This window comes from Xyrauchen texanus, chromosome 26 (genome assembly GCF_025860055.1).
Source record: "Xyrauchen texanus isolate HMW12.3.18 chromosome 26, RBS_HiC_50CHRs, whole genome shotgun sequence".
Lineage (NCBI taxonomy): Eukaryota > Metazoa > Chordata > Actinopteri > Cypriniformes > Catostomidae > Xyrauchen > Xyrauchen texanus.
The window spans coordinates 31808869-31834332 of NC_068301.1; the positions used below are offsets into that span (position 1 = coordinate 31808869).

The 25464-nt window shown below is 39.1% G+C and overlaps 1 pseudogene; it reads left to right on the forward strand.

The window, feature by feature from the left end:
• Positions 1-1553: 1553 nt before the first annotated feature.
• LOC127619668 (glycoprotein-N-acetylgalactosamine 3-beta-galactosyltransferase 1-like) overlaps positions 1554-25464 on the forward strand; it is a 44444-nt pseudogene continuing 20533 nt past the window's right edge.

Below are 25464 nucleotides of genomic sequence, written 5' to 3' on the forward strand. Positions count from 1 at the left end.
TCAATGAGTACAAAACACCATTTCCAAACTCTGATGATCTCTGTAGCTCAGGATACACACAGAGGACAGATCACACTTCTCTGTGAGAGAGGAACCAGCACTTCTGAAGCCAGAGACAGAGTTTATAATGTAAACATACCAAAACAAATGTATAACAAAACAGAAAACAAAAGGTATAACAAAACAGAAAACAATACATATAACAGTACAGAAAACAAAACAGCAGCGTAGTTCAGCCCTGCAGCTTCCATCCAGACAGACACCTTCTGGTGAGCAGATTAGATCATCTATAGAAGAACAAACAATTAAACATGAAACCCACACGAGTTTCACTCACCATTGTATAAGGCGTTCACATACCAAAAGTGTTGAAGCTACAGCCATAATTACAGCCGTACACACACACACGCACGGCTGTATGGAACAGCTGACTGAAGGAAGGCAGCAATTGGCCAGCGGAGCTCGATACGAGCCTCGCGCAAACAAATTCTAAATCACATACAACGAAACTAACATTAACACAAGGTACCAGAGCCAGGCAGTTAGCCTAACGTTGAACATAAAAACAATCAATGACGACAACACATACCTATTGAGCGGAAACGGCCAATACCGGAAAAGGGGGGGAGGCCATTAGACCATGACGCGCATCTAGGCGGCACATAGCCGCCCTAATATACCCCACGAATGCACGCTGATAGGCTATAAACAAAACCACCGAATACTAAGGGGCGGGATATAATGAAACAGACAGATGCGCGGTTCTTATGCACGCCGCATAATACAAATCGCATTAAACGTTAATATTATGCATAACTGGGAAAATCACGGTTATACACAAATTACAACATTAGGAAGGGGGAAACTGCTACAAGACATTGGTCTGTCTCACTACACTTAGAATTTTCTTCCTTCAAGACAGAGATTAATTTCTTGTCTAGAGCCCTCTACTGCTTCACTTCGACTACACGACTCAGCGGGTGGGATCTTCACGGCAACAAGAAGACTCTCCGCTCCCCTGCAGTGTTCCGGTGAACATTACTCCTCTTCACCACTTGATGGTTCGCTGGTGAATGGGCCACTTCAGTATCCTGATTACCCACAGCGCTTCGGCAGGACTTGCGTATACTTATAAGCAATTGTATATTGTTATATTGTGCACACACACACACACACACACACACACACACACACACACACACATATATATATATACAGTATATATACAGTATCGTCGCTTACGTGTTCGGGTCTAAAGATGACGTTCTGTAAGTGTTCCTTGTGCGAGAGGCACATCCCACTGTCAGATCAGCCCATGCAGAGTTAGTTCTCATGAAAACAAACTGCCCTCACTGTGAGGGCATGAGTCTCAAGATGCTTCGCTTGCGAATCGCCCTCGTTCTGAGGGATGATTCAGCATCCTGCGCCCTCTCACCTGCCTCTTCTGTGACACTGAGGGATCGCACAAGGAGGCACGGTAGATCCGTGAGGTCGAGCAGGATGAATTTGAGGTGGTCCTCAATTTCCTTGTAATGCATCTGGGCTGATACATTATGTGGGTGACAAACTCTGGACTTCCGCAGGAGCACACAGCCTCGTCTCATTCGGTGGTTCTGATGCTGGGGATGGGGTCTCTACCTGCATCAGGCAAGTAGTCAGTGGATGATGCTACCACCCCTTCCCTAGCGAGGGAGGAGCGTTTATGCACCACTGACAAGGAGATGCTTTGCATCCTATCAAGGGCGGTTGAAGAGCTCGATACACAATCTTGACTTGATGAATGGTTCCTGCAGTTCGGACACAGTAAAGCAACCGCATCCCATAGATGTTCCCCGTTCTTCCCTGAAGTTTATAATGAACTGTCAAAATCCTGGCATGCACTCTATTCACCTGCACAGGGATTACATCCTCTCTAATGAGGATCACGTGGAAGAAAACGTTTATGCCCAACTAACCCCCCCCCCGAAAGAGGTGTTAGTAGCACATCTCTGCCTGGCTAGTAGCAGGGCGTGGAACTCACGCCATGTTCATCTTTCTAAGCCGTGTCCACTAACGTCCAGACTGACTGGAAACGCATACTCAGTGGGCCAAACTGGTTCAGCACTCCACGCGATGATGATGCTTCAAGTTTTCCAAGCTAAGCTCCTCAAACAAATGGCTGAGCAAGGCTACAAACCAGAGACGTTCAAAGAGCTCTGCTCTGAACTCCGTTGACTTAGTGCTTTGAGTCACAAAATTCACTGCACAGGCCATTAGCAAGTCAATGAGGTCAATTAACCTGGTGTTTTTGGATCGTCACATCTGACTGACCCTCACAGAAATGCGTGACTTAGGAAAAGCCGCTCTAGTTGATGCTCCGGTGTCTCCAGCCGGCCTTTTCGGAGGCTCTGTGAATAGGATTGATTAGTGCTAATATGAAGAGTACATGAAATATGAAAAGATTGTAATAAGAGTTCAGCACTCGCACAAGATGCTCACACTTTTTCAATAAAGGGATTTTCCACTTCAAGCCCACATGTTTTGCACAATCGCTTCCCAATGGTGATAGGCACATTATATCTTGTAATGAATTACCAAGATTGCAAAAAGATTGACCATTGATCATTGCACATGAACAAGACTCTCACACTTTTAAAAAAAGAGCTTTCCCTCTTCAAAGCCTCACATTATGCGCAACATCTTTCAGAACTCAACAGTGTTCTGTCTTTCACGGTTTCAAAGATGTGCCATGTTATGTGCTGAAATACACAACCTTCTTGCAAAGAACGCGATAGAGGTTGTTTCATATGAATGAATAAGCCTGCTGTCCCACTGCACAAATGCATGGCAAGTCCTCATGGGCATGTCAGAGCTGGTGTTTACAATGATGGAGCACAATCTGTGGTCCGACCCCACGATATGCCGGTGTTGCGTGCACAGATTGCGACACGCAGCAGGATTTACAGCCGTTATTTCCTCATTCTGGAGAAGGATGGCGGGCCTTGGCCCATTGTAGTTCTGAGACACTTGAATCGCACGCTTGCTACACCCGATACAAAATGTTAACTCAGAAACAGCTCTTATCACACATCCGTCCTCAGGACTGCTTTGCGTCATTAGATCTGAATGATGCATATTTCATGTAACAATTGCACCACGTTACAGATGGCTTTTTAGATTTGCATTCGAGGGAACTGCGGATCACTTTAAAGTCCTTCATTTTAGTCTGTCTCTGGCTCCCTGCACGTTCAAGAAATGTATAGATGCTGCACTTGCCCCATGGTGTGTGTTTTGAATCACCTCAGCGATTGGTTATTATGAGCCAATCAGAGTCACTACTGAGCAAACACAGATACTTGCTGCTTTGCTATATGGAATGTCTGGTCTAATACCAACTTATCAAAAAGAACACTTTCCACAGCCAGTATGCGCACCTCATGAACGAGCATGTACAGACCATTCTTCTGTGTCTGTTTCAGTTCAAACTGAAAAAAACATTACCACTGAAGTTATTTCATTTTCATGTGCATCGTGATAACTTGCCACTGTCTGGCTGCTCTAGCACCATGGACAGCACCAGCCATCTACCAACAAGGTGTTTTGCTGTGTCAAGTTTCTGAAAGAAAGTGCTGACCACAAATGCATCCAACAGAGTTTGGAGTGCAGTGTGTAATGGACATCCAACTTTTGACACTTGGAGACAAGTGTGAAAAAGCCGTGACATGTCAAATGCCTAGAGCTACTAGCTGTCTTTCTAGCTTTGAGAGCTTTTCATTTCGATATTGTGAATCACCACATTCTGATTCGTTCAGATAACACAACCGTAGTGGCGTATAAATGTCGCCATGTCACGCTGGCCCGTGAACGGCCGGCGAAATGCAAGTATGCACTTCCCCCAGTGTGCCTCCTTCATTCTGTCATCAGCAAAGTCAAAGTGGACATGGAAACAGTTCTTTTAATTGCACCGAAATGGCCCAATCAGTCCTGGTTAATGGAGATGGTAGAAATACTGGACGGGCCTCCATAGGAAATTGGAATCCCTAGCCAGAACTGTGAAGCCTGCATGTGTGGCCTTTAAACGGAGTGTGCTAAACACACCAAAACTGACACATTCAGTCATGAACACCATTTAATAGGCCAGAGCGCTATTCACGAGATGCCTTTATGTGCTAAAATGGAATGTGTTCACTGATCAATGTCTTTCACATGGCACAGACCCAGTAAAATGTGAGACACACATATATGACGGACATGTCCTCTCCCATCTCCACATGTCCGTCATATGTGTGTGTCTCCCGCACAATCCTCCGCAGTCGGCCTTTATCCCTCTCGGAGGCTTGATTAGCCTGATAAGGGACCGGGTGTGTAGAATCACGACCCGGCCCCGCCCTCAGCCCTGCCACACATATATTTATGCCCCTTTCTTTAAGTACAGGCTCCCCATCATTTTACACAACAGGCTGTTGTAATTTACCATAAAGTCACAAGCACTCATTATAAATAAACTACCTTCCCGACTGGGTTCATTAAGGGGTTAATTCATACTATATGACTATAGTTTATATATTGATTCTGAGTCCTCCCCTCCTGGTCCAACATGAGTGTCACTCAGATTCGGCATACTTAGGTCAGTTGCCATCCCATGGGACTGCGACATCATGTTTCCTCTCTGGAAGGTTTTGTCATGTAGTGCGGCAATGTCAATTGTACTTGTGTCGTGAAGGATCGCCTCGGTTACGTAAAGTCGGTTCCCTGAGATGAAGGGAACGAGACACTGCGAACGCTGGCCGCACTACAAGACTCAGAGTTCTGTTGAGGTGTGAATGATGTGCTCGTTGTCTATCAGTCAAACAATTCTGAGGAATAGTGTTTGTGTGCCTGCTTTTATATGGAATAGCTTCACCTTTAAAAGGGCAGGACTCAAACACCATAGACAATATTAGAATATTGACTTTATTGTAGAGATGTTTCAACTAGGTTGTGTGGAAGGACACTCCCCATATGCATTAGCAAATGCAATGTCTCCTTCCCTTCGTCACAGGGAACAAAGTTTATGTACATAACCAAGACATTTTCCAAGCAACTATGTGTCTCAGTTTGAAAAGTTGAAAAATTGTGCCCAAATGCCAGCCTCAGTGCAATTATATTTGTTTTTTTTTTCATCATAGACCACACTTTGCAACCCAATATTTTCAAGAAATGTTTGTAAGATGTTGGAACTGACCCAGTGGTCTTTTTCTCACCTGTTAGAGCAGGAAAAATCAATAGAAATGGGAGGTGCGACTTGTAAAGCTCTCTAATTTGAAAATGTGAACTTTTGCTTGGTGCCAGGGGAGGTTATAGATCTCTCTGGATATATAGTGTAACGTAAAGACATTACAGAACCTAACTGATTATTTAGCAAACACTAATGAAAACCTAGCCAGCATATTGCATCCAAAAGTTTCTCTCAAGCAGGCAATGGTGATTTAGCAAAATATTGATGCGGTAAATCTGCCAGACTCTACATTTCTAAGGACTGGACATGCCAGAACATTTACCAGGGAGGCAAGCTTTACAGTCTGGTATTTCTCAAGCTTACATTGATTTGGCCTCTTTCCATTGTCAAGGAGTGTCATCTGGTAAACATCAAGATCTGCTAATGTTTTGACCTTTACAAAAATCTATCAGGATTACACATGCACTATTGTGTAATAAACTTTTCTTTTTATTATTGAGAAATGAAGGATCATTGTTTTTTTGCTGTGTGTCAGTGGTCTATTTGTTTTGGATCCTTGGCAATTTCTTTCAGGAAAAAATGTCAAACAAATAGATAAATATTCTGGAGATTTATAGAGCAGGATTATGCTTCAATGATCTGTCAATAACAATTTCAAGTTCTTTTATTTATATAGGACATTTAAAAACAGCATCAAGGTTGATCAATGTGTTGTACAATAGAAAATTATAAAAACACACAACAATTTAAGACCAGGACATTACATGCTTTTAAAAGCCAGTGAAAAGCGATGAGTTTTAAGAGAAGATTTAAAAACAGATAATGAAGGTGACAATCTGATTCTGATACAAAATATTCCATAAAATAGGACCTACAACCGAAAAGGCTCTCTCTCCTCTATTCTTTAGCCTAGAGCCAGGGACATCAAGGAGATATTGATCACCGGATCTCAGACTTCTAGATGGATTGTAAGGATGTAATAAGTCTGAAAAGTAACAGGGAGCTTGGTTGTGTACTGATTTATAAACAAACAATAGAAATGTAAAATCCATTCTAGCTTGTACCATCAGCCAGTGAAGTGATTTTGAAATGGGAGTAACGTGATCGTACTTCCAACCTCCTTTTAGAAATTTTGCTGCATGCATTTTTAACTAATTGAAGTCGAGCAATAAGAGATTTGGAAATTCCACAATAGAGAGAATTACAGTAATCCAGACAAGAAGTGATGAAAGCATGAACTGCTATCTCTTACTTTTTCTCATACAAAAAGGGTTAAACTTTAGAGAGTAGACGTAGCTGAAAGAAACTGGAACCTATGACAGCACTAATATGTTTGTCAAATTTCAGCTGGCTATCAAAATGGACACCCATACTTGAGGAGAGAGGAACGCATTGAGATTTCCGCAATCAGCATTACTGACATAAAAATTATCTGTAGGACCAAAGACAATCACTTCTGTCTTATTTTTATTAAAAAAAAAAGTTTTTGGCTAGGCAAACTTTTATTTCCTCCATGCAATTTAGTTTAACCGGTATGTAGATTTGAGTGTCATCAGCGTAGAAGTCATAGGAGATACCATGCTTTCTGATAATAGAACCCAGAGGGAGCATGTAAAAAGAAAAAAGTGCTGGTGCAAGAATAGAGCCCTGAGGCACACCACAGGTGAGGTGGGCCACAGAAGAGGTAAATTTAAGAACATTACCTTTTAAGCCCAAACATGATTCTAGCCTGGAGGTCAGATCTAAAAGAACTAAAATCACAGTATCACCTTAATATGTAGCTACTAGGATATAAGTAAAAACATTTAAAAGAAGAGCTGATTCTGTGCAATGTGAAGATTTAAAACCAGACTGAAAGGTTTCAAAGATTTGGTTGTTCTTAATACCTGAAACTGCATTCCATTATTTTGGAAATAAAGGGTAAAACAGAGATTGGTCTGAAATTATTTAAAACAGATGAATCTAGTGAAGGCTTCTTGAGCAAAGGAGTCACAGCTGCAGTTTTGAGGGAGTCGGGATGGACCCTGTAAACAGACATTTATTCAAAAAGGATACCAGACCAGGACCTACTGAGTCTTTGTTTGAAGTACCGAGGATGAATAGTATAAAGGGGGCAAAAGGAGGGTTTAAGACTGGCAGTTATTTCTATAACTATTTGTAATGTGATAGTGTCAAAGGCATCCCATGAGGCTATTGACTGCATAGAATTTAATTGATCCTCAACGCAAGGCATTAACTGTTATCTTAAGTAATTTTGTCACTAAAAAATCTTAAGAAACCTTCACATAGTATTGTACAACAGCAGGGTTTAGCATGGGGGGTTCAAAACAGAAGTCATAACAGAAAACCAAAGCTTTTGCCAATAAGCAGTCTTTCAGTATTCTGAAAGAAACTTGAAGTTTGTCCTTTTTCCATTTTCGCTCAGCTCTTCTGCACACATCTAGAAGAGCGAGTAATGTAGTTGAGTCAAATCTACATTTTGCTTTACATTGTTTTAGTAGTGCAGTATCATTTAAAACATCCAACCATACAGAGTTTAGCAACCTGAGGTGGTTGTCAGCATCCAGATCCGGTAACGGAGATTTGAGGGACAGTGATGTACCGGTCATATTCAAAACGCTGATTGAAGTCCTCACAGACATGAGGAGAGCAATAACGGACCTGTTCTTCAGCTAGAGTTGCTCTTTGAGTGACCATAGGGAGAGACATATAAAATAATATCGGCAGGTGATCGGATAACAATGTAGACTTCTAGACTTCTGGACAAACTGTATGACAGAACCAAGTCTAGAGTATGACCATGAATGTGTGTGGGGTCCTTTATCTGCCTGGACTAAATTAAAAGGGACAATAAGGCTGAGGAACTCCTTTGCTATAGGTTTTGACTGACAGCACACATGGATGTTTAAGTCACCAACCAGTAAAAAGCATTCACATTTTGTAGTCATAAATACCACAAATTCGGTGAATTCATGTATTAAGTCTTTCACTGAGTGTGGAGGTCAATAAACCACAGCTAGCATCACCGGTCAATTCCTCTCCAGCTGTAATAGCTCAATAACCACCTAAATTGAGTGCTAATTGGTAGGAGCAGAGTGAAATTGTCTGTGATTGTTCCTGTCACTAAGAGTATTTTCACTTACAGTACATTCTAGCCATTCACAAGCTTGATGTAATGGCAAAATGTGTCAGAACTCATGTTACCTGTCCTGGTCATATTATTTTGCCTTAATTCTGGCGAAATCCTGGTTTAATTATTTTTATTTCTGATCCTAATTTCATATAATTATTTGGTCATTAATCTGTAGAACAATTATGATTTTTTGCTTTGTAACTTTATTTTTAGGACACTTATGCACATTTTCACCCACAATTCTCATTACCGTAACACGTCTAGATATTTTACTTTTACCTTTCCATTGTTTTCAATAATGATTTTTTTACTATATACATTTTTTTTTTTAATTACAGTCTGTGAAAAAGAAAGGTAGTATAAAATGAGAACTACTATTACTGTATGTATAAATACTTTATGGAAATTAGAATATCATAATAACCATCTTTTGTGAAAGTGAGAAATTGGGAGGTAAAATGTGTGTAACTGTCATGCAATATTGGCCTATGCAATCTTAATGAACATGTTAAATGTACCATGTAAACAACTAAATTGACACTCATATATCAATTATTCATTGTTTCGTATTTGCTTAGGCTTGTGGTTTTTTTAAATAAAATATGTCAGGACCTGTAAATGAGGTAAGTCTTGATGGGAAGGCAAGAATAAGAGGCTATGGAAAGGATCCGATGTCCAGATGCAGGGGGTGGAGATGTCCCTGTCCACTGCCCCACCACCAGTTTCTGGGATTAATGGCACGAAACATCAATGATGGGTGACTGCAGTAAAGTCTGCACAGGGGTGGGCAGACTAGTTATCTTACCCACAGGTCCTCATACAGAAGACACCTAAACCAACAATGAGCACAATACAAGGAAAACAGCCCAGTGGTCAGGATGGAAGATGAACCAGTTAGGACAGACTCTACAGACATGAATGGAATTGACATGGCTAATAAGCAAAGGATCCTTTGGAAATGTAGTTGTGGGTGGATGAAGGTAATGACTTACAAAGGCCTGCAGATTCAAGGAAGGATGAAATGTGGCAGGAACAGCCAGACACAACCTTGCGCTGCAGCAACAGGTCAGACTAAGATACAGAGCCCGGTTGAGCATTAAAGGGCAAAATTCAACAAGGACCCTTTTAAGTTAGACAGAAACCTGCTGGAGGTGAAGAGGAGTGGGAAGCTGATAAAGCTGATAAAGCGGAAATTAATGACCACATGACCACAGCATGACCACAGCAACTTGGTGATCCCCATAAACAGAGTTATGGCTCGAAGATCCCCGCTTGGCTCCCCCATATATGTCCCACAGCCAGCGGAACTAGTTATAGAATTTGGTGTAGCTCTTAAGTTGAGTTGATCGGGCAGGTGGTAGAAAGAGCCAGGGCAACTTCCGTCCCTGTCCCGATTGGGATACCATATAGGCTGTATAACAAGTGCCCCAAAGTTCTTAAAATGTTATGGAGACTTCTGAGAGTGGCCTGGAAAAAGCAGTGCATACCCTTTTCCACATCTTTAGATGGTGGCCATCTTTATACTGAAGGAACTGGAATCAACTAACATTATATGCATAATATGCAGTCTGCATAGAGCACCATTTTACCCTAGGGGGAAACTGAAACTCCACCAGCTGCCCTTACTTGCACGTTATATGTTACTGAAGGACCCGAAAGCGGTCGTGTAGCATCGCAAAGCTCTGCGTAGGGCATCAGATTAGCCAGCGGCGGCCCTGCAAAAGAGACAAGAAAGACCTCCACTTAGTCTGGCTAGACCTGGAAAATGCTTACGTATCGGTTCCAAAGCAGCTTGTCAACTATGCACTGTAGTTTTTCCATGTCCAAGATAGTATTGGGAGTTTGGTAGATATTGTAAAAAATGTTGCTGGCATAGGCAATGACAAAGACGATGACGTGAAGAACCCAAGTGCAAATGTATTTATAAACATTAAATCCAATAAGCCCTACTATAAACATGGAAGAAACATAAAACATGAAATTGACTAGACTTGACGTAAACTTGGTTTGACATTAACTTGGCCTGACAAAACACGACAACGTTACCAAACATTCATTCCACTTCATCCACTTCAATTTGTTTGATCCCTATGTTCTTAAATATCCTGATTGCTGAGTGAGAAACCGCTGCAATTGATTCACTGAGATTGCAGTCTGAACAAATTGAACAAACTGGTTTGGCCAATTCACTGAGCAGAACTGACTGAAACGAATGATTGATTTATGAATCGGGCCTCACTTGTTCTTATTCTACAAAGAAATATGTGACACACATCATGACTGCTGATATTGTCAGTCAGAGCAATGCTTTTCTAGAATAGTCAAAGTACTCATTATTAAAAGTGCAAAATTCCACACTTGTTCAAGTCTGAGTCAAGACAGAGTCCAAATGCTCCCGAGTCTATGACAAAATCAACACCATAAAAATGTTCTGGAGAGTAGCGGTGCTTCTCAATTGGAAGGCTGCAGCCTCGTTAGGCAGGATCTTGGCTGCCACGTCATCAAGCACCGTCAAGGCTTAGTTGTAAGGACACATGGAAGGCAGCTTAGTTTTGCAGCCTTTGTTTACCTGATCAGGTGCAACTTTCGTGGCCTTCAATCACTCACAATCTTTTGCACAATTCAGATAAAAAAAAGAATATATCAGGAAACAAATCAAATGGATGTACACCCTCCTGGTGGCTTCCTCCATTTTTTCTCCCCTTTTCTCCCAATTTGGAATGCCCAATACCCAATGCACACTAAGTCCTGAATGCTGCGAGGTGGAGCCGCCGTGGATCAGACTTGTTATTCCAGCACACCCCACAGATGCTCAATCAGACTGAGATCTGGGGAATTCTGAGGCCAGATCAACACCTTGAACTCTTCATCATGTTCCTCAAACCATTCCTGAACAATGTGTGCAGAGTGGCAGGGTAAATTATCCTGCTGAAAGAGGCCACTGCCATCAGGGAATGCCATTGCCATGAAGGGGTGTACCTGGTCTGCAACGATGTTTAGGAAGGTGGCACATGTCAAATTGACATCCATATGAATGGCCGGACCCAGGGTTTCCCAGCAGAACATTACCCAGAGCATTACACTCGCTTGTCGTCTTCCCACAGTGCACTTCCCCAGGTAAACGGTGCACACATACACAGCCATCCATGTGATGTAAAAGAAAATAGAACTTATCAGACCAGGCAACCTTCTTCCATTGCTCCAAGATTCAGTTACAATGCTTGTGTGCCCATTGTAGGTGCTTTCGATGGTGGACAGGTGTCATCATAGTCACTCTAATCGGTCTATGGCTACGCAGCCCCATACACAGCAGGGTGCGATGCACTGTGTGTTGTGACACATTCCTTTAGTTATTAAAACTTTCTATGACTTGTGCCACAGTAGACCTTCTTTCAGTTCAGAACAGACAGGATAGCATTTGTTGCCCTTGCATATTGATGAGCCTTAGGTGCCCAACACCCTGTCGCCGGTTTGTGGTTTGATTCTCCTCTTACCACTCTTGGTAGATACTCACTGCTGCTGAAACAAGCCTGGCCCTTTCAGAGATGCTCTGACCCAGTTGTCTGGCTATAACAATTTGGCCCTTGTCAAAGTCGCTCAGGTTTTTACTCCTGGCCCATTTCTTCTGCATTCAACACTTTAACTATGAGAACTGATTTTTCGCTTAATATCTAACTACCCGGACCTTGACATATGGCCTTGTTAGGAGATGATCAACATTAATCGCATAACCTGTTAGTGCTCATAATGTTTTGGCTCATCGGTGTAGATGGCTCACAGATAAGAGACATAGACTCAACAAATATAATTGTATTTTAGGGGATATCCTCATCCTTCAGTTCCTCTATAATTTCATATGAAGGTTTGGTTGTCTTTTATACGTTTCTTTCTCATCTTTTACTTCAATCCCAATTCACTTCTAAATGTACTCGCAATGAGGTTGATGTTCTCTTCTGACGTATTCCTGTTTTTGGTTTCCACTCTTAATTAATTGTGTTCCTCTTTCATTTGTGCCCTTGAAGCGGTGCTGCTGTGGGTGTGCTTAAGCCAGTATGCACCAGCGCACTGAGACATAACCGCACTCTTCCGGCTTTTTAAAATAACGTAATGATGAGTAACCTTGTACTTCTGTCAGAGGAATGTACCGTATCAATAACACTTCATTTAAGTTCTTCCAGCTCTGTTGTTGCAGATTAAATCAGGGTTATTGGGCCATGAAATATTCAATGTATTGAGCTATTGAAGAATACTAATGCTAGAACAGCCTCTGCTAAGTCTTACATTGACATTCATTCATGAAGTCCATTAATAAGCCTTTGAGAGTGGGAGAACATAGAAATTGTTAAAAATAATAAAGGTTGTGAAATGTGTAAGTGTGCGTGAATATAAAAATATATTCCTAGTGGCTTTTAGTTTGAGCCTCAGGCCATTATTTAGTAAAGATTTATTTGTATAATCTTCACTGCAAAATACAAAACAAAAAACTGGCAGCTGTGGTTGCCAGAAATTCACCGTAAAATATATGGTAACCACATTTCAGTCTTTACAGGATGGATGCCTGTATATGTTACAGTGCATTACATTTGTTTATATTATTAAATAATAAACGTGTTATATTAATGTTCTGACACTGTAAATATAATGTATTGTTAATCACTGTAGTAATTACAAAAGGGCACATGATGACATCAATAAGTTCATCAATAGTGGCCCATCCTGGAGCAATGGCCAATAAACATATAGAGACAGTGCTCAGTGCTCAGTGTCACAAACACTAAACACCATCAGGGTATCGCATGTGAAATAAAAATTATGTAATAAACATTAACTAAACTACATCAAATATAACACAGAACCCCCCAATGTACATAACTGATATTAAAAATATGATGAAACATAACTATTCCCATAAAATATAATGAAATATGATGGGTCACACAGGGAATTCTGAGAATGCCAGATTATTGTTTTTTTTTACCATAATTTGAAAAATAATTTACCATAAAAAGTACATGTACTCTCTTGTTAAACATAATATAATTTACTGTTAATTATACAGAAAATTGTACTTATTAAATAAAAAATTAAAAACTCAAAACTACATGTATTGTCTTTTTAAATATATATATAAAAAAATTACTGTATATTTTAAGGTAACTACCCATTAGCGAATTTATGTTTTTTTAATGTAGCATTTTGCAGTCTTTTACCGTAAAAATTTCGCCACCGTGCATTGTTCAATTAAAAGGTAAAGGAATGGTTAACTAATAAATGCAAATTTACACTGATTTCCGCATATTAAAACTTGTCACATTGCCATCGATCAAATGACACATGAGAAGAATGTTGTTTAGCATCACTTATGTCATACCTGGCATGACACATCTCAATTTTTGGTTTGACTGGGGTATTGGGAGAGATATCGGTCTGTTCCTCCAACATGATCACTTTGGTAATCGACATGTTATTTTAATTTTTTCACATTTTTGTTCACCTAAATTGTGGCCAAATATGCCGGATGCCGAACAAGCGCCACCATGCAGCGTGTTCATTTTTTAAGTGAAAGAATGCTGTTTTGGTCTCAGTACTTTTATTGTTACGTTTAGGGTTGGGGTTAAGATAATATTAATATAATATCCATGCTAATGTTTCCAAAAATTTGAAAAATCTAATGCCTTTCACATCACATCCATTCAAAGAAATTCTTGTGCTTGTGTAGTGCTTTGCAGTTGCACAGTATTTTCGACCACTGGGAGAGGAAGTTCTGGCCTACGGAAAGCATACATTATTTGATCAGTCTGGTTCCTCATGCAAAGATGTTTTATTTCTTCAAAATACATGGAATACAGTGCATGAGTTTTAGTGTACAATTAACGTGTAAATATGGTTATTTACGCCGTTATTCTCAGTAAATTACCTGCAAAATGCCTGTCAAGTGTGGAGCTTTTTATCCAATCTGCATAAATCAGGGGCTCATTCTATGATGGAAGTTATATAGGCAGGTGTAGATGACAGCTGCTAATGATATACTTTACACAGCCTAATATAATTAGCGTACACTTCTGAATATTCATATAATATGCTGATAATGTTTTAATGCTTTCAAATAGGCTCTCATTAGAGGCCTATCAAAATTTCATTTTAAATGGAGAGAAACAATATTACCAAAGGATTTCCTCAGTCCCATGAAAGGTCAGGAAATAGGACAAGATGGATTTTGGTCCCAGCTTTGTGCAGAAACAGGCTGCAAACACCTTTTCATTATAGATCATTTATAATTTTTTTATTTGATTTATATTTTTTAGAAAAAATGTTATGTACCTGTATGTATATTTGAATACTGGTCAAAGTTTGTACACACTTGACTGAAAATGTTTCTTACCGAATTATCCTAAAAGAAATTTGATCTAAAATACATGTGCTTAAAAACTACAAACACTTCACATTAATGCTTCCTTTGTTAAGGTATTGTAAAGGGGTTTATTAATTACTAATGAGTCATTTACAAATGCATTAAAATCATTAATAAGCAGTAATACATAAAAAGGGTGATTTACGTGCAAAACATGCAAAATAGTGAGCCATTTTACCTCACATGTTCTAAATGCTTAATAACACTTATTCAACATTAGTAACCTATGAAAATGTACCTATGTAAAGTGAATACATTAATAAGTTGCCAGCACAAGTCATTGCAATAACAAGTGAGTCAAGACATTACAGACATTTATTTACACAAAGCGTACTGTAGCAAAATGACATAATCCCTCATTTTAATCTCACTATTATAGCCTATTTTTGCTACATTGTGACATGAATGAATAAATGATAAAGCATTTAGAACATGGAAATTAAAATGCTTACTATTTGGCAAGTATTGGATGAAAATTGGCCTTTTTGTGCATATTATGTATAGAAACGATTTATAATGCATTTGAAAATTACTTATTTGTCATTAATTAACCCCTTTATAAACCCATAACAAAAGGAACATTCTTTAACAACTTTAAAGAATCTAAAATATAAGATATGTTTTGATTTGTTTAACTTTTTTGGTCACTACAGGATTTCCATAGTTCCATTTGTGTTATTTCATAGTTTTGATGACTTTACTATGTTCTAAAGTGAGGAAAGTAGTAATAATAAAAAATGAGCAGCGATTCCAAACTTGTGTTATTGGACTGGTTGTGTTACACAGTACAAAAAATGCCTTGCACAAGTTCAGTTTCAATGTTACAGTTGGAGTATTTCCTAAACATTTCACTAGCCTCTGATTAATATATACTTTGTAAGCAAAAAGACAAACATGCTCCCAGGCATCACCTGCAAAGCAGGGGTCGACCTGTAGAAATACGTTTCATTTCAAGCCTTTCAGTGAGTCACAAAGTTTTTCACAAGGAACTCTTTTCATCAATCTGTGTCTAATGTATGCAATACAGAAAATCTGGCTTAATCAGCATGTCTGCGGTCTCGGCAGGGCACATGGTACAGATGAGGAATACATTGATCTGTCAGTGTGTTTTGCGTTGCAGTGGGGGTGCTCAGACGCAGCAGATGGGATGTCACGGCTGCTCATCAGCATGTCAATCTGCTAGGTAACTCTATTCTCCACACTGCCTCCCCACATTAAACTCCTTATTAGCAGAGCTGTGATTGATCCTCAGAATGGTTACTCTCTTCAGTGACCTGTGAGGAAACCACCTCCTCTGAGAGTGGCACACAGTGCATGTCTATCAAACCGCTGTGATTAGATGCACATCCCTCAATGAAAGATAAGATCTGAAAGTTGTCCATTGTCACTGAGCTTCAGGGTGACATATGACAGTAGGACAACACTATTTATAATTACTGTAATATAATATTATTTAATTGAAAAAAACAGTAAGACTTTTACTGCTTTTCAAATTTTATTCCTTAGAAAAAGACCGCACTAATCTCACAAGGGTCTCTTCTACAGTTTCAAACTCAAACTGTGCTCAGATTTTCCAAGAGACTAAAGTCTGCAATCAAATTATTTACTTATATATTTGTAGCAAGTTGCTCACGATGACCTCATAGTGACATAATTTTGTTGTTTTTTTGGGCCACCCTGTATTCGCTAGTAAACTCCAAAAAGTAGACAAAATTACCATTAAGGAGACGTACACATTTTAAATGTGCAATCTTTGTCTACTGGAAAATCAGACCCCTAATACTACTTGCAACGACTAGCAACAGCAAGTAACAAATGACTTATATATGTGTTTTAAATTTTTTAAGGAGATGAGCCCTTCAATATGTCCTGCCCCAACTTCCGGTTTTAAACATCACAAGATAAAAAACTGTGCCATTAAACCATTTCATGTGGTTGTAACAGTATAAGCATGGGCAGGGAGGAGGTAGGAACCATCTGAACAGTAAACATAAACTTTAATGATATAAATGAACTTAAAACAACATAAAACATAAGGACACAGACAAACATTCAATGCAGCCACGTGAGTCTCTCTTTCTCTCTCAAATCGGCGTCTCTGGCCCCCCTTTATCTCGGTCTCCCGCTGATCAGCTGATGTATGGCCCAGCGACGCCCCCCTCCTCGTCACACTCATCCCCGCCCAATTCAGGCCAAGGCACCACCAGCCTGACCAACTACCCCTCCGTCCACAGGCCGACAGCTTGCGGCTGCTCACCTGGCAGATTGCAGAGGCAAGGACTCTGTGACAGCGTATCCCTCCTCCCTCCCGGGCTTCTGCACCACTGTAACAATATAAGGATGGGCAGGGAGGAGGCAGGAACCGACTGAAGAGTAAACATAAACTTTAATGATATAAATTAACTTAAAACAACATAAAACATAAGGAACCAGTGCCCCCCCCATCTCGCTCTCCCGGGCCTGGCTGTATTCCTCCTCCGCCGAGTTCGTCACTGAACAGTGCTTAAGAAATTGTGGATAAGATAGCACACCTTGATTATTACCTTGAAAGGGGAAAGGCGCTAATGCAAGCGATACACCCGACCGGCTGCCCGGCCTACCTGTTGTTACCACATAACAACAGAAAAGTCATTTCTTGAATAATCTCTCTAAGTTACATATGCAGGGGTGTAAAGTAACGAATTGATTATGATGTGAGAATTTTCATTTTTGGGTGAATTATTCCTTTTTAAGCGTGATGTAGCCCCTGTACCAAACAACTTTTCCCATGCCTGCTCTACCTCCTCTACTGTGCAGGACATGACGTGCCGAGTGATCCTGCTTATTTAGTATTTTTTTGCATTCCTTGCATTGTTTGAACATGTTTTATATACAACAATAATGCTCTGTCGGCATTAAGGGAAATTTAGACCCTACACATAAACTGATTTGAATGTTTTTTCAACATTACGATTTAAAATGGTGATCATTGTATTGAAAATAACTTCTTAATCTTTTAATTTCTGTTATCATGTCTCCCTTTTATTTTTTTGGAATCAGATTCATGTAGTGTTTATCACAGATAAATGATGTATTTTAAAAGTTGGCATACAGTGTTCATTATAATAGGGCATAGGTTTTGCAACTCAGTACTCAATACTCACTACTCATGAGTACTTTTAAATGAGCTACTCTTTTACTCTTACTTGAGTAGGTTTAAGGACAGCTAATTTTACTGTACTAACACAAATTTTTTTGGGAAGTAACAGCACTTCTACTTGAGTATGATGTTTCAGTACTCTTTCCTCCCCTGTACATATGTCAATTTTTATCTGTTCAATGGAGATGTATGAGGATATTCTAGCTAAGCACACGCTCTGAATAGAACCAAGGTATGTCACAAAAGCATTTAAAGCAGAAAAGCTAGAGCTGTATTTCCCATTTAGATCAACTCTTGCAGAAACTGCTTGCAGAATAATCTTGGGAGACTGTCTACATTTCATTTTATTTTTAAAGACAGTTATTACCTTTATTAGAAAACTGCTTTGTGTAAAATACAGCAGCCAATGAGCAAGAGGATTTTCTTCTTCAACGTTTAGCAGATCATGCGGAAACACAGCGGACCATGTCTAATAAAAACACTTTTTAGAGAAAACTATTATGTGTACTGTACAGTCTTCATCTCATTTGAGTATACACCATTCAGAACACAATTCATTTGTTAATGTGTAAAACTTTTTAAATTAGCCCCAAATTACTGAATGCACCTTTAACAACAACATCTAACATATTTATTTATTAAAGATGCAGCAAATAAATGTAATAAAACATTAAAGCGTATTCTGGATACTTTAAAAACTGCCCTTTTTTCCAACAATGCATAATGTTTTAGGTTTTTCTGAAAGGTGAAAAGTGAAAGAAAATTAATTGTTGCCATATGGCACACATTCAGATGTTTGCAATGGGCTGGGTTTGTTTGAATAAAACAGGGCTTTATGTTATGTATAATGCAATATGTCAACACAAATGTATTTGTCAGAAGCACACACTGATTTCTCAATTTCTGTACCATGCTGATAACCTGGAAATGTTCTATTGGCTCTGGACATATAATTTTGCTTGCTTTATTTTATTGTTTGTTGACTTATTGATTATTTAAACCTCACATAATATGTTGCAGAGAGAGCTGCATATTCTTTAGTGCCTATAACTTCTATGAATCCTGTCTATAAGCTATGACCTCAGTCAAGCATTTATTCTAATTACACACTGTATAGATGTTGCAGTTCACCACACAAGTACAGTTGGCAATTTGTCACTTAAACCATTGATTATCCGTTACACTTAAAAAGTAATTACTACCCATGCATGTGATATATTTTTGGGGCTTGTTGTCACGAGGGCTATTTCTCAGTAACTATAAAATTACAATGTTAATTTGTATAATGTATGTATGTTACTTTATGTACATTAATGTTATATATTATGTTTTAATTTTTATATTTTGCTGAAAAGCATTTAATATGCTGAGGACAATTTGGAAAGGTCTACATTGTGTTAACTTACCCCATATAGTGTTGACAAAAGGTCAATGTGTGTTTCTTATTTCTGGTTAATAACAGTGGGAATGTTCAATAACTGTTTTGTAGCAAAGACTTTAAAGCATGTGCTTATACAGAAACTGACTTTTAAAAAATAAACCTACCACGAAAAATATTCACTGGAGTAAAAAGTGTGACAGCTACTAGCCCCGTTCTCTCCTATATTCCTCTAACAAGCAAGTGCAGAATAGTCCCAGGCCATTCACTTTTGCCCTTTTCCCTTCTTTTGTTCTGCTTTTTTAACTCTACTATAGCTTCGGCAAAAGGTTGCAGTATGTGCGCTCCAGTTTTATCACTTTCTCTTTGTATGCTGAGATAAAAGCATGAAGATTACCCATGAGTTCCCCCATGGTCCCTAAGGATATATGTTCTGTTCTCCTCTGTCAGAAACCATCCAAGCTCAGAGTCATGCCCCTCCTATGACCATAGCACAAGGTATCTCAGATGTTCATCTTTATAGCATTTTATGTTAGCATGCGTTTAATTCCACCAAGCTTCACTCAATAAAGACAATTGCTGCTTGCTCAGTTGACTTAAAATTAGCTAATGCAATGCAAATCTTGAACATTTGGACACAACTGAATTTCATTGTGTGTAATCCATTCAAATTAAAGTAGGTCGAAAGTTTTTCGGATTAAATCTGTCTGTTCTTATAGAAATTCGAACTACTGCCCCTAGTGGCTAAATTGGAAGTGTGGTTGAACATATGGGGAAGTGTGAGCTCCAGTTTCCATGTCCACGGATTGGTGCAGAGTGGAGTGGTTTTTAGTTGTAATGATGTAATACAGTTCACATGAATGCATATTTCATTAATCATACACCCAATCCCTAACCCTAAACCTAACTGTCAATTGAGTAAAAATTGAAATTTAGGGTTAATATGCAACCTCCGAATCACACTGATCTTTGATTATTTAAACAACTACTTCCTGGTTTCAGTAAGCAGTAAGCGAGATATGCGTAATATTTAAAGCGAGATTCTGATGTGCAGATCGACTGGACACTTAACGTTCCATAATCCATCGGGAGCTGACGCAACGTAAGTGTGGCAGGGAGGAGGGCTAATCAGGCTAATCCCTCAATAGGGGTAAAGGCGACCGTAGGCGGCAGTTCGAGAGATAGATGGAGTTACGGGTAGCTGCCCTGCAATTCTCACTCTCGAACTGCAGCTTCCAGTTGCCTTTATCCCTCCCGAGGGCCTGATTAGCCATCCTCCATGCCAAACCTGCATTCAAAACACTGGATTTAAAGGAATAGTGGTGAAAGGTTGCATTTTTCCCCACACTTCATTTTTACTTCACTGATGGTTAGGCATGGGTTTGGGGATAAGTTTATAAAATATGCATTAATCTTCACTCTATTAGCCTGTACATCTGAAAACAACTCATGGACCTTACACCTGGAAAATGGAGCTTACAGGTGCTCATAAGCCCTATACCACTTACCGATGTGGCCAGTGGGGGCAGTGTTTTGAATTTGGCAGGCACAGATAGATTTTAGTTCAAGTAAAACAAAACTACTGTTTTTACTGTAAGATCAGTCTAATACCAAAGGCTACTTGTACCATGCTCTATCAATAGCACCACAGGAAAAGGTAAACACAATTTAATTGGTGAAAAGATCTCTGATAGGAGATGGTGCTTGTCAGTAACCCAGCAGAATGGGGAAGATGTCAGGGTACTGACATCTGACTAACTTTTATGATACTTTAAAGCTTTAGAGTAAGGCAATTTCTACTGATAGGGTGAGGATGCAAATTATGACCGAATTTATATTTTTGGGTGAACAATTGCTTTAATTGAAAGAGATTCAGATTGAGATGCCTAATTTGCGTTTTACTCAGATCTGTTATATTTCCTCTAAACAAAGCATTTGTTTATCAAAGTTTAATTTAATCTTAAGAACCCCAATTATTTTATGTAACCACTGTGGACAATTTATTTCAAAGTTAAGCCAAAGCATAATTTTTTTGTTTTGAAGCTTTCACAAGTAAATCAATAAATAAAAAGTAGAAACACTTTTGAACTATCAAAACAGTCAATCAATTTGCAAAAAAATATTATATACATGACGTTTTTCGAGCTTTTTGTTGTGGGAGATCACTGTTTTTGGCTCGAACACACTTTTACTAAAGCTGTATTGTGTCATTACAGCTTGTTTTATGATTGAAGTGGCATTCAGAAATATTAATTTGTGTGATGAGGGAGCCATGCTGAAGTGCTGGCAACAAAACAAACCACCTCCGCTTAAGCGGCTCTATTCAAAACACTTTGCTTGGCATTATACTGGATGCTCTCACACGAATAATGATTTCTTCGCAAACCATTGATTTTAATGTTCAAAGGCGAGCAAATTGGTTTTCTTACTTGACTAAATATGCACCTCATCCAGTGCAATATTTGTTAAAGTTCAACATGGGGGAAAATCTCTCTCAACCAAACTGCTAATACTTGCTGACAGTGCTGATGTTTTTTTGAAGCTCTATAATGGAACTATATAAGCACATACACTCTCAGGCTAATTAGGTATTTGTTTTCAGACAATCTAATAATTCACAAAGTGAAGGAAGCATAATTGATTTGGGCTTTTTTCTCAACCGTGATGAAGGCAAAGAGTCAACTGTTTAGCTTGTTTCAAAACTGGTCCTGGATGGACAAATCTTAAAGGCATAGTGCCAATGACGATTACTAAATATTATTTCAATATACGTCAGAGTGTTGCCAAGGTACATCCTTCCTTGTTTTGTTGCATTCTCATCATCAAATTTGTTGGTGGGTTACAGTCCAAAAAATAAATGTCCAATCTGCTCTTCCTGAAAGTCTCTGAGTTTCTCCTCCAATAAACCAGCACCAAACACCAACTGCTTGTATCCTACTGATTCCATCACCTGTGTCTGTAGGGTGTCTTTGTAGTTCTGTACAGAAAATAAGAGAGAGATGAAAATATTACATAAACAACATTAACAAATTCATGAATCTTAAAGGGTATCTTTACGGGAGCAACAAATATAAAAACTAATCTGTAAATTAGTGTTTTGTCCCAACCGGCCTCAATCACGTCAGGACATTTTGTCAATTGCTTGTTACTGATTTATGTGACATCACACTGGCAGAGCCAGAGGGAAGGCAGAGCCATGGAAGTCCCACGCATCTTAGAATCTCTTTGGTCCAATTGGTCCAGCTTGTCACTGGAAATTTGTTGCATCAGGTCTCGTTAGAAAACATTGTTTCTTTAGTTGTTATAGCATGGAAAACTTTTACGGAGTAACCAATGTCAAAAATTCCTTTGAGCGCTATATTATTGATTTACTGTACAAGACTGAAAATTCATTAATTGCAATTCACATGATAAAACGTGACCTGCAGGGGTTGCTGGTTGATGTGTAAGATCACTTAATCTTTTAAGGTCTAATGTGCTGGAGTACCGCTCTTTTCCAGTGAGCTCCCTTTGTTAAAAAATATATGTCTGAATGAAAAGTTAACACTCCTTTGGAAGTCTCTACAAGTTCAATAAGTCTTAATAAACCGCTATTGTTTAGCTTGTGACTAAAGTTGATATTCAACATATATCTGTAACATTGGGTCAAGTAGAGGAAGAGAGGAGATGCAGGAGTAGATACTTTAAATCTTTTAATAACAAACGCTAGAGTGGAACATACAATAAAGCTAAACATCACAACAAAACCATTAAACGTAACACTTCAAAAACACAACGTAACAATACAAGAAGTGACAAAACTAGAGAATATTTATACAACAAGGTGCTGATGAGGGAACGGCGAACAGGTGAGGAGAATTGGAAACAGATGGCAGTGATGAGGGCAGTTTATTATGGGAAGTGTAATCCAGGGGAACTAAGGAAGGATGACGCAAAAACAATATCAAAATAAAGAGTCCACAGAACAGAACGGTGAATAACTGTGACATTATTACCCCACCCCCCTTTAAAGGGTGACTCCTGGCACCCCAAAGACAGATGAGGAGGGTAGAGTGATGCAGAAGGAGAGGAAAGATCCAAAAAAGATGGTCAGATGGCTTCAGGGTTGGCAATGCATCCAGGGGCCTGGGAGGCGGCCGCAGAACCATGGGAGGCTCGAGGGGCGAAGCCATGGAAGACGGAGCCGTGGAAGGCTCGAGGGGCAGAGCCATGGAAGGCGGAGTCATGGGGAGGCAGAGGACTCTGGAACGGTAGAGGCTACAGGCATGGACTCAGGGACGGTTGAGGCTACAGGCCTTCTCCCATTTATGCAAACAAAACAACATAGTGAAACACTCTGACACACAGCATTCCCTACACCCCTACTGAATCTACAACACCATGACATAAGAAACGAACAAACGAATAGCATGACCATAGTAATCTGACTCATGGATGAATGACGCTTATGAGCCAGTTCTTACATTCTTGAACTCAGAGGTTACTGGATTAATTCTGATGACTCCATTCATTGAATTAGTGAGCAGTTACTGTTTAAACATCTGACTCATTGAACCACAAGCAGAGACTTTATAAGGATTAGACAGGTAATTTGTATATACATGAATGGATGGTAAAGTGGGCAGTGGCAGTGGTGGCTCAGCAGTTAAGGCTCTGGGTTACTGACCAGAAGGTTGGGGGTTCAAGCCCCAACACCACCAAGACACCACTGTTGGGCCCTTGAGCAAGGCCCTTGAACCTATCTGCTCCAGGGGTGCTGTATCATGGCTGACCCTACACTCTGACCCCAGCTTAGCTGGGATATGTGAAAAATAAATAAATAAATTCACCATGTATATGCAGAAATTGTCACACATGTATAATGTGTGACAATTGATCAATTTATTTATTATTATTATTATTATTAAGTGCCCAGTCAATCCGGAATTCAGAATATCACTGGAAATAGTAGGTCCAAGTAATCCAAGTAATTTTTTGCATATTATTTTATTAATACTGAGGATTCGGACATACTACTCCATTGGCATAAAGATTTTGGCAAACTATATATTTGGGAAGTATGGATATTCAGACGCAGGGCCTGTCTACACCAGGCAGGTCCGTTGACATGATGCGCCGCAATGGCTTGAGGCTGTCTACACTGGACTGGTTGAAGTGAACATTATAAATGACATGCAGATTGTAGAGACCAATCAGCTGTGAGCTTCAGTAGACTTCAGCAGCAGTTAAATGGGTAAATAAGTATTCTACTATATTTTTAATCGAAATCTCTTGGTAAAAATGTTTACTTATTATTATTATTATTATTTTAATGTTATTGTTGCTAAAACTGCATATAAATATGATTAGAAACAAAAGATCATTTCAATTAGTAGATTAAGACAAGAAAAATTATGAGATGGCTGTAATGCAAAATTATTTATATGCAGAATATATACTGAAGTTATTTAAAAATGTAACAAAAGTCATGGCAAAAATAAACAAATGTTTTATATTTGGTAAGTAAAATTATTTTATTTAAGACGTACAGGATAATTAAGTGCACTATTATAAATGTGTAATATATACCAGTGTCAGTGATAATGATGGGGAAAGGAGCTCTTAACGCTATTTGATGCACAAAACAAGCCCAGATGGAATTAATGACAGAAATCAAGTCTAAATAAGGTGCATTTTTACCAAAGAAGCATGTCAAGTCTTAACTAATAACCAAAATGCAGAATAAAATGTTTTTGTCTGCAAGCGCTTTTCATGTGGAGTTTAAAATGATGCTTGATGTCCTGATGCGAATCATGAACGTGGCTTCACAATTACTGTAACAAAGCAGATACTGGCAGAGTAATTTTGTGGAGGATGAGAATTTAAGAGATTTAAAGCCCATTGCAATTAATATGCAAGCTATGGGGAGACTAGTTCTGTCAATTAGTCAAACTCCCACTTAGACTTTGGAAACGTTTAATGTTACTTGAACTGGTGATATTTTAGTGCATTTCTATCTTTATACTGAGAAAGGCTTTGTTTGGAAAATGTTAGTAAAGCATTATTTTGTTACATATTGTTTTGTGTCCTAAGGAGGAAATAAATGCATTTTGACAGGAAAATAAGTATATTTAGCACTTTTTATCGCACCCGGGGTCGAATGACATCAAAATTTGGTTCAAACGCTAATATTCATCACATCATTGCACGTTCAATGCATCCGAGG